This window comes from Peromyscus californicus, unplaced genomic scaffold (assembly GCF_007827085.1).
Source record: "Peromyscus californicus insignis strain IS unplaced genomic scaffold, ASM782708v3 Scaffold_5__1_contigs__length_169319896, whole genome shotgun sequence".
NCBI lineage: Eukaryota > Metazoa > Chordata > Mammalia > Rodentia > Cricetidae > Peromyscus > Peromyscus californicus.
In genome coordinates, this window is record NW_026294573.1 from 163,727,999 (window position 1) to 163,745,625 (window position 17,627).

The 17,627-nt window shown below is 38.1% G+C and overlaps 1 pseudogene; it reads right to left on the reverse strand.

The window, feature by feature from the left end:
* Positions 1-17,627, reverse strand: part of LOC128097088 (phosphoglycerate kinase 1-like) — a 169,542-nt pseudogene that overhangs the window by 64,708 nt on the left and 87,207 nt on the right.

Sequence of the window (17,627 nt, forward strand, 5' to 3'; positions counted from 1 at the left end):
GAAATTCATCATTATTTGTCACTACAACAGATGGTGCATAAACTATATATTGTTTATTTACCAATTTTTGAAATTATAATATAATTACATTTCTCCATTTCCTATTTCCCCTCCAAGCACTTCCATATACCCCTCCTATTAGAATACTCTTATATCAGTGGTTTTCTAAGTGTAGTTTTTAAATCCTATAATTCTTTCACAATGATGTTAAGATCTATTTCTTCTCTATTATAATAGTCCTGGGAGGCCTCAGGAGAAGGCCTCCCAGGGCCTGTCAATCCTGAGACCTATGACAAGGTCACAGGATTCGCTAAAGCTTGCTTTCAAACAGCTGTATTACTAAGTCCTTGGGGCTGACTTTCATTCTATTCTGTTTCTCCAGTTTTTTTAGGTTCAGTGAAAGAATGGATCACTTTATACATATTTTTTCTTATGGAAACAATAGTAAAGAGAAAGTGAAAATGTTGTGTACATTTTCATAGTAATATAATGCTCACATGCTATAGTAATATAGTGCTCACATTGTGAACTGGTTTTTCTTAAGAAATATTGAAATTTTCTAATATTAAAGTAGTCTTAATGTTTTGAATTAATTTTAGGCATATTAAAACACACAATGAAACTTTGTAATATACAGGTACATATGTATTAGCCTTTTCATCTCATTATAAAATTAATTTATACTGTTTGTTGAAAGAAAAATACAAGCACAGAAATAATCTGAGAAAAAAATATATAAATGTGGAGTTAAATGTCTTTAAATGTTAGCTCAATGAATTAACATATTTTCCCTCTAAATTGAACTAAAATGAAAAGTATGTAATTCCAGCTTGGCCTTGAAGCACACACAGATGAAATCGTGGGAATCTGGAGTTGAGAAACTGATCTAAAATGAATAGGAAGACTGTACAATACAGCAGGCAGGATGGCTGGTGCTGTGGACTATACCGAAGACTTGGATTTGTGTGTTCCTAACCTTGAGTCTCTGTGGGCACTGCCTGGATTCTAACAACCCCATGGCAGCCAGGCAGTCACCCTTTTTCACTGCTAGAGTTGTAAGAAAGGCAGACAAAAAAAATTTATAGCTGTTTGTACCTCTAACACACTCCTGCTTCCTGAAGTGATCATTGGAAATAGTAGAAGCAGACTTTAAGAAACAAACAACATGTTTGTAAAACAAAAAGCTAGCTTAACCATAATATATTCTTCCTGGACAGTACCTAAACATATGTGTCTATTTGATGTGACTATAAAACTCAGGAAAAATATAGAATGGTCAGTCAAAGCAAACTGGGAAATCAATTTCAAGTAACAAAACCGATTAAAAACCAAAAGTCTAAAGACTGAGAGATGGCTTAGCAGTTAAGAACATACATACTGTCTTGCAGAAGACCTGAGTTTGGTCCTGAGCTCACACATCAGACAGTTCACCACTGCCTACGACAGTCTCTGATGCCTTCTGGCCTCTGCGGCCACCTGCACTCATGTTCATAACACAACACACACAGAGTCACACGCATGCACATGTGTACGCATACACAATTAAAATTAAATAAAAAATTTTATTGTCTACAAAGCTACCAAGTATTTAGAAATGTATTTACAAAAATAAAGACAATCTTGCCTTGTTTTGGCATAATCATTAGCTTTGGGCTCAGATACTTTCTTAATAAACTCTTAGACTCTATAGTTGCTTTCTATTTATTTATTGTATACTTGTGTAGATTTCACTGATGGAATATGAGTAAATAAACCTTGTCTATGACCAAAAAATAAACAAATAAAATCTTTACCAAACTTCTATTAAGAATGCCTGAGTGGTTCACAAAACAGTGCACCCACAAGACTATTTTTTCTTCCTTCTTTCCCTCCCTTCCTCCCCTCTCCCTCCCTTCCTCCCTCTTTCCCTTCCTTCTTCATCCTTCCCTCCCTCCCTCCCTTCTTCCCTCCTTCCTTCTTTCCTTCCTTCCTTCCTTCCTGCCTGCCTACCTTCCTTCCTTCCTTTCTTCTTTTCTTTCTTTCTTCCTTCCTTTCTTTCTTTCCTTTTGGAAAATTAAGCCACTCTGGATAAGACCATTAGGTTATAAATTCATATTCTAATACTTCCCTGCCTCCTTCCAATCAAAATACTGCTTCCAACTGAACCAGCCAAGGTATATTCCTGGTCCTGGGTATCCAGTTCTCAATGCCATTTAGTGGTTCCCTGTTTCATGTTAACCAATGGTGGGCACTGTGCCTACTACTGTGAATATGCATGTTCTTTTACTATTTATGGCAACATGTTACATTAAGACATTGGTCTTCAGTATCTAGCTTCAATCCAGCATGCTTGGGTTCAACCAAACATGGAGAAGTAATTGATTGGAAGAAAACTAACAATACAGTAAAAAAAAATTCCGTGTAATAGTTGTTTATATAGTACCCATTCTGTTTAGTCTTATAAATTCCAAGAAATTAATTAAACTATTTAAAATGATATGTGCTTTTGTATTCAAAAAGTATGTTATTTGTATAAGAAATTTGAGGATTTGGGTATTTTAGTACCCACAAGAGTGGATACTGAGAGACACAGTATTACACTCACTTTTTAAATTAATGTTATTTCAAGATCTTATAACCAGCAAGTAGCAGAGAAGAATTCCTACTGCAGTCTAACAGACTCTGAAGTCTTTACTTGCTACTATCACTCAAAGTCTTGTGAGTGAGCTAAAACCCACTTCCTTAATTCACCTTCCCAGACACCTGCACACAGCTCTGTACTTTGGCCAAGGTATTTTGGCTTCTGCCTCATTCTGAGCACAGAACTAGACCATAGCAAATATGAATAATGCTTCTAGCTTCCACACAATAGCTTTGTAACTAACAAGGTCATCACGATAAGAGCTTTAATATCTCATATTTTTTTTCTATTGAACACAATGTGAGAACTGTATAAATGAGGACCTTCCTTCCTGTCTGAGAATCCTATGCTTTTTTTTTTTTTTTTTTTTGGTTTTTTCGAGACAGGGTTTCTCTGTGTAGCTTTGCACCTTTCCTGGATCTCGCGCTGTAGACCAGGCTGGCCTCGAACTCACAGAGATCCGCCTGCCTCTGCCTCCCGAGTGCTGGGATTAAAGGCGTGCGCCACCACCGCCCGGCGAATCCTATGCTTTTTGTAACATTCCTGAAATATTATTTTAAAATCATTGACCTTCTTAGGAATGGAAAATGCTCAACATTATATATAATGTTTCAAACGTTGTCATTTGGAGGTAGTATGTATTTAACATTTTCTACTCCTCTGAAGAGCACTGAATGCATTAAATATAATATTTTGCTATTAAATATTTTGCTTAGTTTGCATAAAAATTAGGATAGTAAGGCTGATCTGAACATTTCTCTAGACATGGAATTGTATTATTATTTATAACAAAAAAGATGATAAAAATAAGGAATTCTAAATTTAGCAAATTTGAACATATCATTGTGTGTTATAAATTTCAGAAATAAACTGAATTTAAATATCACAGTGTAAAATATTGGGTGCTTTTCCTTCATATCTTATTTGCAAAGTGATTGAGAAGATGAGGAAATTGTTGAGCAGATGCAATGTGAGAAAACATTGCCTCTGAGCCACATGTTGATACTAAAGTAATGATATTAGCTAATATTGCCTGAGCTCCCACTGTGTGCTTAGCTTATATGGATTTTCTCAACGTTAATTCTCACAGTATCTTGAGATCTGTTACTAAAATAGTATTGAAAATAAAGAATTTTAAATAGTAAATCCACTCAGTTGGAGTCTGAAGCAGACAGTTTCATTCCCAACAAAGTGTGTCTCTGTGGACTTCAAGGATTCCGAGAGAAGGGGAGGTCCTGAACCACCAGGACATTGGCTTGGTTAATATGAGACCTGTGCTACATGACAGAGGAAAGGATCTGGAACTGAGGCTACTTGCAGGAGTCATTGTTTCTCTGTTGGGGGTGGGTGAGAGAGACAGTCAATGTGTGACTATGTGACAACAATGAATCTGCCTTGACTTTCAAGTGACACCAGCAGAGTAGTGATGGGTAGCAACCCTCTTTGCTAAGCCCATGTTTACCGGTCACTATTCTGTTGTGATAAAAGTTCATAAACATGGAATCTTTAAAAAGAGCATATCTGTCTTATTTTTAGAGGAACAAGAGCCCATGCTAGCTGGAATCTTGAAGGCAAAAACAGGACACTGCGAGTGTCACATCCTCAAACTCAAGCAGGAAGCTGAGAGTGCAAATGAAGACTAGGATTGTTCATCTCAAGGACAGTCTCAGTGATTGACCTCTGCCATCAAGGCTCCACCATATAAACTTCCCCAAACTGTACCACTGACTGCCAATGTATGCCCATGTGTTCAAATGCCCAATTTGTATTAGTCATTTATAATTCAAAGTACCACAGGGGTTTTGTTGAATGTATGACAGATGTGTTGAGCACTTGCTTTCTAGTCTGGGAATTTGTGGACCACATGGAAGTGGAGCTAGCTAGTGGAAATGGGTCATTGGGGCATAGAGAACTTCAAATGCAGTGTCACAAGCCACCTACCTACCAGTTCTATAGGGAACAAATGCTCCCACCCCCATGGCTTCAGTGTCTCTTGAAAGCCTGTGCACAAATAAACCCTTTCTCCCAAGAGTTGATTCTGGTCTGAGATTTGGTCACAGACATGAGAAAACTACTCAGGGCACTGGTTGTGGTACAGAACCTGATCAAAACCACTGTCAGTTCTGGCAAGCAATTGATTGGTTGGTTGCTTGTGGCGATATCACAAGGAGGCATTATGAAGAATGTTAGCAACTAGTCCATGTTAGGCACTGCTTGCATTGGGCTTCTGTCCTTGTATCTTGGAGTAGACGTCAGTTGCCTACATAGCAGTTGGACTTAAATTTGGCTCTTATAAACTAGGAATCTCCAATCAACTGGCCCTTGCTAGAGTGAGTTTGTTTCCAGTTTATTGGTTTTGTTTTCAGGGATTAAGATTTGCTGTTTCATTTTTATATTATGGGTGTACATTCTAGGTTTGATTTGTGAATGTCTTATCTTTCTCTTCATTATTACCTAATTGCCTATTTGCAAACTTATTTAAACTTTTTTTTATTTGGTTTCAATTTTCTTCTGTTAGAACGTGTGTTACTGTATACTACCCAGAGCAATTTCATAATATTCCCATACATGCCTCTACAGCACATTGGTCATCCTCTTCTGCTCTATTTCACTTCCTCCACTCCATTCAGTGAGTAATACTCTTTCTTATATAAATACTCAGCCCTCTTGTTCATATCCACAGGAGAAGAAAATATCATATTTCTGTTTGTGGAATTCGTTTGTTTTGTATGATATTATCTCTAGTTCTAGTGACTTTCAATATAGTAGAACAGTTCAGGGCTCATTGTGTCTGAATATAGACTCTTGCCCATAATCTCAATATGCACTACACTATTATTCAGTTTGTTTATGTAAGTTATATTATGGATTTTTTTATATTTCTATGGCATTACAAGACATCATTGGGTTGTTTAGGATGTCTCAGATTTCAAGATGCAGAATTCATAGCTATAAACTTCTGTCCCAAAACTACACTTTTTTGCACTGTGTATCCCTGAAATTACCCACAAAATACAGTGGGTGAAATTGAGTTGAACATCATGGCCAGCCCCAGGGAAAAGGACATCCTTGAAAAGGATTTCAGGATCTTATCATCTCTAGGTTGTGGTCCGTTTGGAGAGGTGATGCTTGCCTACCACCTTCCCACACATGCACAGGTGGCTGGCAAGATCCTTGAAAAACACCACAGTTCTCTGGCTCACATCAGATCTGAGGTAAATATCCTTCAATCTTTGGAACACAGAAATACAGTTCAGTTTTTCCATGTCATTGACACTCTGACAACAACTTATGTGGTCATGGAGTAGGTCGCAGGAAAAGATTTGGAAATGTTCCTCAGGGAGATAGGCTATCTAAAGGAGGAGGAGGCTAGACCTATATTCCAGCAGGTCATGTCAGTGGTACACTTTCTCCATCAAAGACTCATTGCACATTGTCATATCAAATTAGAGAAGATCCTTATTGATGGAGCTGGTAAAGTCAAGCTTTGTGACTTTGGTATGGCAACTCAGCTTGCCGAGGGGCAGATGTTGAAGGAGGTCTGTGGGTCCTTGTTCTATTGGACCCCAGAGATCATGGCAGGGAAAACTTACCATGGACTGGCAGATGATATGTGGAGTTTGGGCATCATCCTGTATGTCCTGGTCTCAGAGTGTTGGAGCCCATTTTTAGGTTTTCTCGTAGCTTTACCCAACAGGTCTGCACAAGGAGGATGATTGGACCAAGGGCCTGAGTGCAGGTGTCTGGGATGGTCTGCACTTGGCTGTGCTGGAGGGATGTCTTTTGCCCCACCCCTTGGCATTCCTCTAAATACCCCAGGGCAGAGACAGGGCCAATGGATTAGGATCCAGGCCCTCCCTAGGCTATCCTGCATTTCCTATCTTTTTCTTTCCCCTCTATCCTTCTAAATAATATTTCCTGCTGCTTCTACTCAAGAGTACTCTGGGGAAATGTGGGGGTGAGGGATGGCCCCCCCAACAACAGGGCACTTTACATATATAGAAACTACCCTTGATGGTATGCACAGGCTCATTACCACCACAATGTGTCCTATTCCTTACCATTTGTCAAAACCCTGTCACATCATCATCGCATGATTACTCATGGTCCGCATCTGGTACAGGCTAACAGTATGCCAGCTTGTAGAATGACCTTGGCTGGGCCACATATACGAACATGTACCATCTGCCACTAAGGAAATCCTTCCCAGGGTCATAGAGACTATGTGCACCATTGGCTATACCTGTGAAGAGATTGTGTCACCCCTAAAACATAGGCAACCAAATAACAGCAACCATAAACATCCTTAAGTACCAACTGAGCTGTGGTGATACCTATCAGCAGGATGAGAAGCCCTGAGCCAATGTGATCTCTGCAGATCCGCTTAGCTTCCTACTCCCCTTGAAGAAGAGAGCCAGGGAGTCAGTCTTTCACTTACATGAGAAGGGTGTGGAAGAAAAAAGGCAAGGGATTGGGAAGCTACACCCTGATCAACAAGCCTTGAGATGATGCCCTTTTCAGATATCACAGTCCCAGGAGGAGATTCACTGACAGCCTACATCAACCCTGCTACAAGGGACACTGCAGTCAACACGAATTCAGTAGCTAGTCTGCCTGGTGATCTCTTCTCCAATGAGCCAGTCTTGGATAGAAGACCCACTGAGTTTGTGAACATGGCCTTCACAGATAAGCCATCCACATACCCAGGGACCAACCCCAGGTTTGACCCGTAACCTCTGGATCCAGGCCACTCAGGTGCTAGAAGCTGATGAGGAAGCGGATTTCCTGTGCACTGAGAGCACTATCCTGCAGCCTCCCCACTCCACGTGGGAAAATTGAAATGTCCTAGTAGAACTCCACTCCTGTAAGGAGTGCCTGCCACAGGAGGAAGCCAGAACAGAACCACTTACTGCGGTTTCCCTGCAGCCCAGGGCAACAGGCCCTTGCATCTGTCCTCCAGCTATTGGTTCTGAGCTGCCAGTTCGCTTCTCCTTTACCTTACTCCTGTCCCAACACGACTTGCTAGACCCAGAGATGGACATAAGACACATTGCCCCAGTGAGGCTCTACCTCCCCGGTTTCCATTGTACTCTTAGGACCGGTGCCCACGGGGTCTAAAACAGCTGCCTCTGCAACCAGGAACAACTTTATGCCCACCTCATGCTAATCATCATCTTGATCACTTTATCTTCCCACCTCATTTTATGACTGTCTCTTGGAAAGAACTGTCTTCCTTTTTCCAGGGCTCCCATGTTTCCCACCATCTTATGATAGAACTTCTTTACATCATTTTTCCTACCTCCCAAAGGGATTTATAAACTTCATTTGACTGGATTTAACTTCCAGGACTCCCATGTTTCCCACCATCTTATGATATAACTTCTTTGCGTCATTTTTCCCATCTCACAAGGGGATTTACAAACCTCATTTGATTGGATTTAACTTTGTTCTGCTCCAATGTGGCAAGGGAACCTTCCATGTAGGGTACAGCTCTCGTAGACATAGAGGTCTACCTACATGACAGGAAATCCAGGGGCCTCATCTGTGTACATTATGTACCTGATGATTCTCCTGATGACATTCCTGGAAATGTTCAAAATTGACACTTCAGGAGCCCTGCAACATGGTGTGAAAGGAGCTCATTTTCCTTGTCCAAAGGACATTTTTTGTCATGCTCTTGCAGATGACCTAAATTAAGTTGACAACCTTCACGTTGGATGACTCACAACAACCTCATAAGATGTGTCTACAAAAGAGCAGTGGCTGAACACTAAGAACAGCACCACCTGTGCCATATATTTTCATGAAGAATGTGGACATTCCTTTGGAGCCTCTGGAAAGGAGTCCCATGTCCTTGAATCTGATTGAGAGGAGACAATGGATACAAGAGTGGAGTTTATGCTGCAGCCTAACCTCACAGTGTTCTTCAAATTCTGATTTGAGGTTTTTGTGTTTTGTTTTGTTTGATCGTTTTCATATATCTCTAAAAATATGTTTTTATTTGTCTGCCTTAGAAATATTTAATATGTTTAATTAAAATATAGAAAGTAGCATATATATGACATTACCCTCTGTTGTTAACATTTCATGTAAATATTTGGATACTCAGATGTAACCATGAAAGTCTTACATGGAAAATAAATGCTAAATGAATAGCCAAAAAAAAAGAAATTAATTTTATAGGTGATTGCAAAGATCTAAGAATATCATCTGCAACCCATTTTCAAATAAAATTATAGATTGTGTATTGTTAAACTAAGTGTGGGTTACCATTCCTATAAGGACAGCCCAACTAGGAAAGGTGACAGAGACAATAATACAATGTTCTGCATCCTCTTCTCAATACAGACATATTGATTATGTCTTTTATCACTTCATTTTCTAAGATCATGTGTCCTACCAGTTTTGAGTTTTTCCCACTACTTCTTTAGAGAAGGAACATGGGAAAGCAACAATATTTATAACATATCCACATTAAAGCCAGGGTTCCTTCCACAGCTTAGCACAGTAGGTGTCATAGCCACGTGTCAGGAGCTGTGGGGTGGTATAAACTAAAACTAAGGAGGAAGACAACCCGTGCAAACTACCTTCCTCATCCTGTAATCAAATGCAGCTCATCCTGGGAATAAAACGTCCTTTTCACTCCTCAGTGTAAAAGTGACTTGCCTCTATAGCTAAAATATTTGGAAGATGGACAAGCTTCACTTTTTTCTATCCTCTCTTAAAATCTATTCCTTTAATATGAGACATTAAAATTTAAGATCCAAGAAGATAAAACTCTAATATTTAAAAACTTTAAAGTATTTTAAACTTTTGAAACATTTTGCCAAATAGTAGAAAGTTATCATTCATTTATTCATATTTATGCATATCAGCCTTTGGTTTTCAGTTTAAAAAAATAATATTATCAAATTATGATGAGAACAATGTGGATTTTTTTAAGACATGAATGTTTTTGACACATGTTGCCCAAGAAAGTGAATATATTATATATTCTGTTTTGTTTGTTTAATTTCTCAGAATTTAAACTGTTAGCAAAACCCCCAAAGAGATTATAATATACCTAATTATAACTTTCTTTTCCATATTTTAATTGTTTCATTCCAAAGAGTAAGCACGGTTCACTTAATTAACTTCATTTCATGATTGATACGTTACATAGAATCACTGAGGCAGAAGTTGTGTGAAAGGGGGCGGGTGAGTGGGGGGAGGAACAGCAGAGTACACAGTCCTTCTCCACGCAGAGCAGTTACTATTTTATCCTTATAAAAGGAGGCCAGCATTTCATTAATATTTTTCTTTATAAGCACAATTGGAAACCCAGAGTATTTGATATACTCTGCATCTGAACTATGCAGTAACGAAGTGTATAATTCACTCGGCTTCTCAGAGTGACAACTTGAATTTCCTTAATATATAGTTACTTTCTCAGAAATTAAACAATTAATAAGCCAGCAGCTATGTGAATCATTAATTATTCATACTTACCATACCAATGAGCATTAATCAATTATAAAGAGATACAGAAATTAAGACCAAGAGAAAAAGCCAACTCTAGCCTTTTAATATTGAAGCCCTGCTAAGCCAGTTTTCTCAAACATATTTGGTTTGTATATTAACATCAATATGCACAGCTGTGCCTGCTGCTTGAGTTTCCAACAAAATAACCAGTTTGTGAGTATACACATGCTGTCAGCCAGTAACAAGCAATACTCATCACAATTCTGTAGTCTTTGACTTAAAGGACTTATTAGGGTTCTTTCAAATGATTGTACTTTATCAAATATTTAGTATTCGCTCTCCTAGCTTTCCAAAGAATTTGAAGCACATTGAAAAGCATCTCTAGAATTCTTTCATAGTTTGAATACCAATAACTTCATACTGAAACATAAAATGATAATGATCCCCAAAGCCAAACATCCACCTGGAAAATAGCCCAAGTCCATCAGTTGTGACATGGTGTCACTAACAGAGACACAGTTTCCCTGACAAGTTTGGAGCCTGGAATTATCAAATGAGAAGTTTATTCCAAATGCATAAGGTATCTAGATTATGAAAATGCCTTTTCTGATTGTTTTTTTTTTCTTTTTTTTTAGAAATCAGTCGAGGGATAGCTACATTTCCTAGGCTGCACTTTTACCAAGAGAAAAGTAGGAAAAGAAGAATTTATTGGTGGCAAATGGAAACTAAAATGAGAGGACTGTGTTAATCACAGTACAGAAATTGAAACAGCCATTTACTTACAGCTGTCAATCAAACGCTACTGTCAGGAGTTACCTGGAAATAGGGTGGAAACAGTTCTTCAATTGATGCTCTTCAGAAATAACGAGCTTGTTTCTCAAGCCCCAAGAACAGAGAAGGGTCATTGACAAGCACCATTGAGTGTCCCATCTCGTTGTTCGAAGCTGGGAGAAATGGGGAAGCTAGGTCGATAGTAAGAGAAATTAAAAACAAATGTGTTCTATTTTTCCTGGATCTTTAGTTATGAGTAGTTTTCTTTTCTGTGCCCTTGAGCATTCATAAGAGACAGGCACCTATTCCTTGAACTCATATTATACGTGGTTAGCTCAACAAGATAACCAAAAATGTATCTAAAATATCCCAGTGAGGATGTGAAACCTTTTTCTCTTTGAGTGTGGTGGGAGCATATGGGTACTCAGAAAATCTATAACTCAGAAGATCTTATTCAGCACGCAGGAGACAGCAAAACCCTGAAAACTCATGTTCTTTCTTTGGCTAGAGTGAGCTCCATACGAATCCTGTTTCACAAAATTAATCCACAGTGGAATTTCTGAGTGTTTTTTGTTTGTTTTTTGTTTGTTTTGTTTTGTTTTGAGACAGGGTTTCTCTATGTAGCCTTGGCTGTCCTAAGACTCACTCTGTAGACTAGGCTGGTCTTGAACTCACAGATGGCATCCTGCCTTTGCCATCCAAGAGCTGGGATTAAAGGTGAGCACTACCACCTCCCTGTTGGAGGTCATACATCATACCAGCATTATGCTGAACACAGTGGGAAAGGCAGAAAATTATCAAATACACTGACTTTATTGCAAAGACCCTGCAATCAGTGGATAAGTTCCTATTAGAATTCCATATTCTATAAAAGGATTGATTATATGCATTGTGAATGCTACATAAAAGTTCAACTGAAATGAAGACAGGTAGATTTCACCAATGACCACTGGAGTAGTCAGTCCTTGTTAAGAGAGCAGAGTCTCAAACGCTAACAGAGACCTCCTGAGGCCGCCAAACCTTCAATTTACCAGATGTCGCTATCTTGAGACTTACATGTAGACTCAAGTTTGAGAATTCCTGTCTTAGATGTTTTTGTAGGTAGGCTGATAGTTAAATCAGTTGCTCTCCTAGTGAATAGGACAAAAGCCAAAGAACACAGGGAATTTTAGGCAAGTAATCAATATAAAAAAAATGTAAAAAGAAGCAGAAACAACCACGTAGTCTTGGATCTGAGATAAGTTCTGGGTAGCTTGTCAGTTGAGACAGAGAAGAAAATTCAAAGTGTGGGAAAAGTTACATCTTGAAATGGAGAAGAGGACTGAGAAAGAGCTGAAATTAGATCGAAGGCATTGTGTGAATGAAGGGTGCTTTTGTAGTAAATGTGAGTCCCTGTACAGATTGTTTCCTCCTTCAGAATCGAAAAATTTACCCTCAGTCTCTGTGGGCAATACACCAATCCCTTAGTTAAATCTCTCTGAAATTTGACTTCAGCGAAAGAAGCTTTGCTCTGGCAAAGCTCTGCCCCTTGTCCTGGAGGTGGCTGACTGCTGATGGCTGACTTTGGTAGGGTTACATAATGGAGCTTCCAATGAGATCCTGAAGAACAAGTAACCATGCAATGAAAATGTGCCATGACACCCTCTCTTGGGCTCCCAGATGAGCTCAATTCTGCTCCTCTTAGTCTCAGTTTGTTTTTCTGCTGAACAATTTCTAATATATTTCCTACACACAAATCTTATCAGCCTAGTTTCAAAAACCCTGACCCAATATTTTCTCAAAAGTTTAATTTTAGCCAAAAATATTATAATTATTTCAACATCCAATATTATTCTGGTATTATCAATTATTTTATCACTTGATAAATGTTTTTAAGTACCCAACTAATATACATACAAGCATATGCATATACATGTGCATGTTTTTAATAGGTTGGGTCTATGTTTAACTTTTTCAAAACACCTACTGAGTTCAATACAAATTTGAGTGCATTACAAGAATTTAATTCATAAGTTATAATGTAACAAATTCATTTTTTCTGAAATGCATTTATACTTAAATTTCCCTGAAATTCATTTATATTTAAATATTCAGTGAAGTTGTTCTTGGGCATCATCCTTATCCACTCGTTCCAATTTCCCTGTTTCATCAAATGAAAAATAGTTGATATTCAATAAGTGACAGCTGGCTTGATAAACAAGTAAATCACAACACTGAAGTGGTACATATATCTCATTAAGCACTTAGTATATTTAATCTTACCACTAGCTTCCAGAAACAGCATCAGGTATAAGAGGAGGCTAAACCCACACAGAAATGCACATTTTAAACAGCAAACTTAGAGGTACACTTCAGACTTACTAAAATAAAACTAGAAACCCTATAGTCTTTTATTTCTTCTGAATTTTAACTATATATGTATTTCTAACAAACTCCCAAGGACTGCTGATAGCCAATGCCCTTATTGCATTGAGTGAGGTGGAAGGAAGCTATGTTTTTTTTTTCTTTTCTCTTTTTATTTTTAAGAGATTTTCTATTCATTTTACATACAAAGCACAGATTCCTCTCTCCTCCCTCCTCCCAGCCTTCCCTCCAACCCACCCCCTATTCTCACCTCCTCCAAGTCAAGTTCTCCCACAGGGAGTCAGCAGAGCCTGGTACATTCAGTTGAGACAGGTTCAAGCCCCTCCTCCTTGCACCAATGCTGCGCAAAGTGTCCTACCAAAGGCACTGGGTTCCAAGAAGCCCGCTCATGCACCAGAGACAGGTCCCCCTGCCTGGGGACCCCCTAAACAGTTCAAGTTAAACCATTGTCTCACCTATCCAGAGGGCCTAGTTCAGTATCATGGAGGCTCCTCAGCTATTGGTCCACAGTTCATTCCTTTCCACTAGTTTGGCTGGCTGTCTCTGTACATTTTCTCATCATGATCTCGATGTCCCTTGCTCATAGAATCCCTCCTCTCTCTCATCGATTGGACTCCTGGAACCGGTCCTGGTGCCCGGCCGTGGATCTCTGAATCTTGAAGCTATGGTTTTACAAACTCCTCAGAAAATTCTAATCTAATGTATGTTTGTTCAGACTATTTCAAGATTTTCTCTGGTTTTACTTCACCTAGTGATTCTGATTTAGCTAGGTCAGAGCAGAATCAAGATACTAGCTTTTATTTAATATGTAAACAGAATTATTACCCAGAGTTATGATTGGGCTCACAATCCACACCAATGGAATGGCAGAAGCTGCAGATACAGGTACCTCAATCTAGTGTTCATCTATTTTTGGAAATCCCATTCTACCATCCCAGGAACAAAACAGAATTCCTAGATGGTCCTATTGTCAAGATTAGTGCCCAACATGGTAACCACCTGGAAAATATAATAAGCACTATTTCTGAAGTTTTTAAGAATTATTTATGATAGATATTTGTGTCACAAAAATGAAAGTAGAAAACATGACTCAAGTGCTATCATGATTCATTAATGATATTTTCCAGGCTCTAACAAATCTTTGCCCTCTTGATTCCATACAGTCTCTATGCAGACAATTTATCATGTGTCGAGACTACCATTTTTAGCTCCCTTCTAAAATTTACAGAACATGCAATGCTTTTACTGCTTTCCAATTCCCTTCTGAAATTATAACCTGGCTAATAAAATTATTTTCTTGTACATACATATTTATCATTCTTTTGAACTACAATCTACAACACTTCTTTGAAAGATAATAGTCACTTATCAAAATGAGTGGGAAATTTAGGACCTTTTAGTCACTTGTACATTGTCATCATTTTCAACATCAGATACCAGGCGGTAAAGCGCAAGAATTTCAGCTGAGGTCTCAGCCACTAGATGCCGCTGATGTGTCTAGAGGCCTAGGAAGTGAATTCTACAGAACTATAAAGGCTTACATCTTGGAAAATAAAATGCTGTTACTATGGTGACCAGCTGAGATTATGGATAATGAGAGTACCATGTTTTCCACTCTCTAAGGAGCTATTGTTCTCCACATATTGCTCTATGCTGAACATTACTGACCTTCAAAATGTATCAAAATCATTGGTTCTTTTCTTTCTGAAATAAAGGATATTTCATTCAGTACCTTTGTGTGAGTGAGCAGCTGTGCACATCAGTTAATCACATACTCAAACACATACACAGTATGGAAAGAAACTATTATTCAATATAATTTTTCATATGTAGATACAGAAAATTGATCGGTGTTCTCAACACTTATATGATATCATAGTTTCTACAACTTTATGTGATCTTGTATTATTTAAATTTTCCCTCTACCAAAATAAGAGAAATCAAGAAATCAGCTCAAAACCTATCCTCTCTATAATAGCATTAAATATCTAGCTAGGATTAGCTGTAGACAAGTACCTGTTTTCATTGAAAAGGGAGTACAAGAGTTTTCCATTTTAGTTAAAGAAAACTTATGTTGTTTCTAAAGCTAGTAGCAGAGACAAAAAGCTATAGAGAAACAGAAATCTTTTGTATAAAACATTTAGAAAGCACTGAAAGGTGTTAAAAGGACAAATTAGGTCATATTGTTTGTAATTAAATATTGTGTTCACAAGAAATCTGGAAAATTAAGATTCATATTCACATGATTTAGAAAATTAATATAAAGGAAATGTTCAGTAGATATTGTGATGTTTTATAGAATCATCTTACAAAAATTATCCCCCCAAAATAATTGCCTGAACTTGTATAGCCCAAGGAACTAAAAATTAATTAATACTTCTCAAAATTCAAGCAAGGGAAGAATTAATGACCAGATTTTTCGTGTCAAAAGACTTTGTATAATAACTAATGAGTTGAAAAAGTAATAAATATGTCAGTTCTCATAATGCATGATGGTTTTTCATTAGTCTGTAACACTCTATGCAGGCATTCCTTTCAAAATCTGTCATTATCTTTTAAACCTAAAGTGAATTTGATTTTCGTCTCCTTGGGCCTCATCTCCAATGGCATTAAGAGGGCCACAAAAATCACAAAAACTAAGCATAGTCTTTTTTAACTGTAGTTACATATTTTAAAAACAAATAGAAGGTAGAGCTGACAAAAATATCTGGAAATAAGTGTCAAAGATATTAGGATACTAGAAATTACAATGTATTAATATTGCATATGCATGTGTATGTGTACAAGATATATATATGTAGATGTGCATATCATTGCCCAATTGTGGAGGTCAGAAGTCAGAACTGTGTAGAGTGGAATCTCCTGTTCCACATTTAGGAGAGTTCTAGGAATCAAAGTCATCTCACCAGGATTTCACAGAGAGCACCTTTACCTGCTGATTAGTCTTGCCAACCACATGATACTAGACTTTTATTTGCTACTATTTATTCCATTACAAGAACTTCTTAAAGTGCCTATTTATGGGCACCCCAACCAAACTGACATGCTGCTGAGAATGAAGTGGAGACCGTCAGAGTTTGTTTTAATCCTGTGGTATGTTATGCTCTCTAATACCTGGGAGTGTAGTAACAAAACTAGATTGCTCACAGCAATCAAAATGTATGGTTCCAGATGGCTGGAGTATAGAAAACTGAGAGCACATCTCAAGAAGACCATGCTTTCTCTGAATCTTACCTGGGAATCTTTCCTCTCTTGCTCATTGCTGGACCATTTCTGGCAATCTTTGACTCTCCTTGTCTTGCAGCTGAAAAACCCAACTTTCTGCTTTCATCAGACATGGTGTTCTTATATGATTCCATCTTGTAAGAAGATCCTGTAAGGATACTAATAACAGTGTATTGGGGATGCCGGGCATTGGTGGTGCACGCCTTTAATCCCAGCACTCAAGAGGCAGAGGCAGGCGAATCTTTGTGAGTTCGAGGCCAGCCTGGTCTACAGAGCGAGATCCAGGAAAGGTGCAAAGCTACACAGAGAAACCCTGTCTCGGAAAAAAAAAAAAAGTATAGGGGATCTTCATAGACTCTTCTTAACTAATTACATATGCAAAGAGAAATTTTCCCAATAAATCGTACTTTGAAATACTTATAGTTGAAAAATCAACATACCTGGTAGATAGGAGCAAATTCACAACACACCCAACAATGCCAGGAAGTGCTTGACAGAGCATCAAACCTTGTGAGTTGCTCCAGTTCCCTTCTCTTTGATTTATAGGAGAATGTGGAATTAAAGTAGATATTAATTGTGCGGTTCTGCCCTGCTCAAATAAATTGGAACCCATTGACCAAGAGGAAGGAAAGACTAGTGACCCAAAGAGTATAGAGGTTTTCTCATGGTCTCCTGGCAATCACTTGTCTTTGGGCACAAATATACCTAGCACATACAGTGACAAAGTTCACGATAACATTTTTCCCAATGGTCATTGGAAACTACACAGTTACTTGTTTATACATTGTCATGGGTACTATGAGCAATTGCTTTTGGACAATGTCTAATTTTAATAATCCCAGGTTCATATTTTGCTAAGGAAAAATGTAAAAACTTGTACTGTTCTCTTATGCTTTGTACAGTTGCATAAATGAGGAAATGAAAAGAATTTTGTGCCTTCATAAATCTTTAGATCAAATGTAAATATCTCCAGTGCATTAAACACTAAGGGTTTAAACGTATTTAACCACAGAAACTTTTTCAAACACTTAATAAAAATTCACAATAGATTCTCTTCCAACACTATGCCAAACAGAGGACACCAAAATGAACACTTGTCAAATTTTAGGCGTCATGATTGCTCCAAGAATTACATAGTCTCCTGGACTTAGAGTGAAACTGGGCTTCAGTGACAGTCAGACTGTAG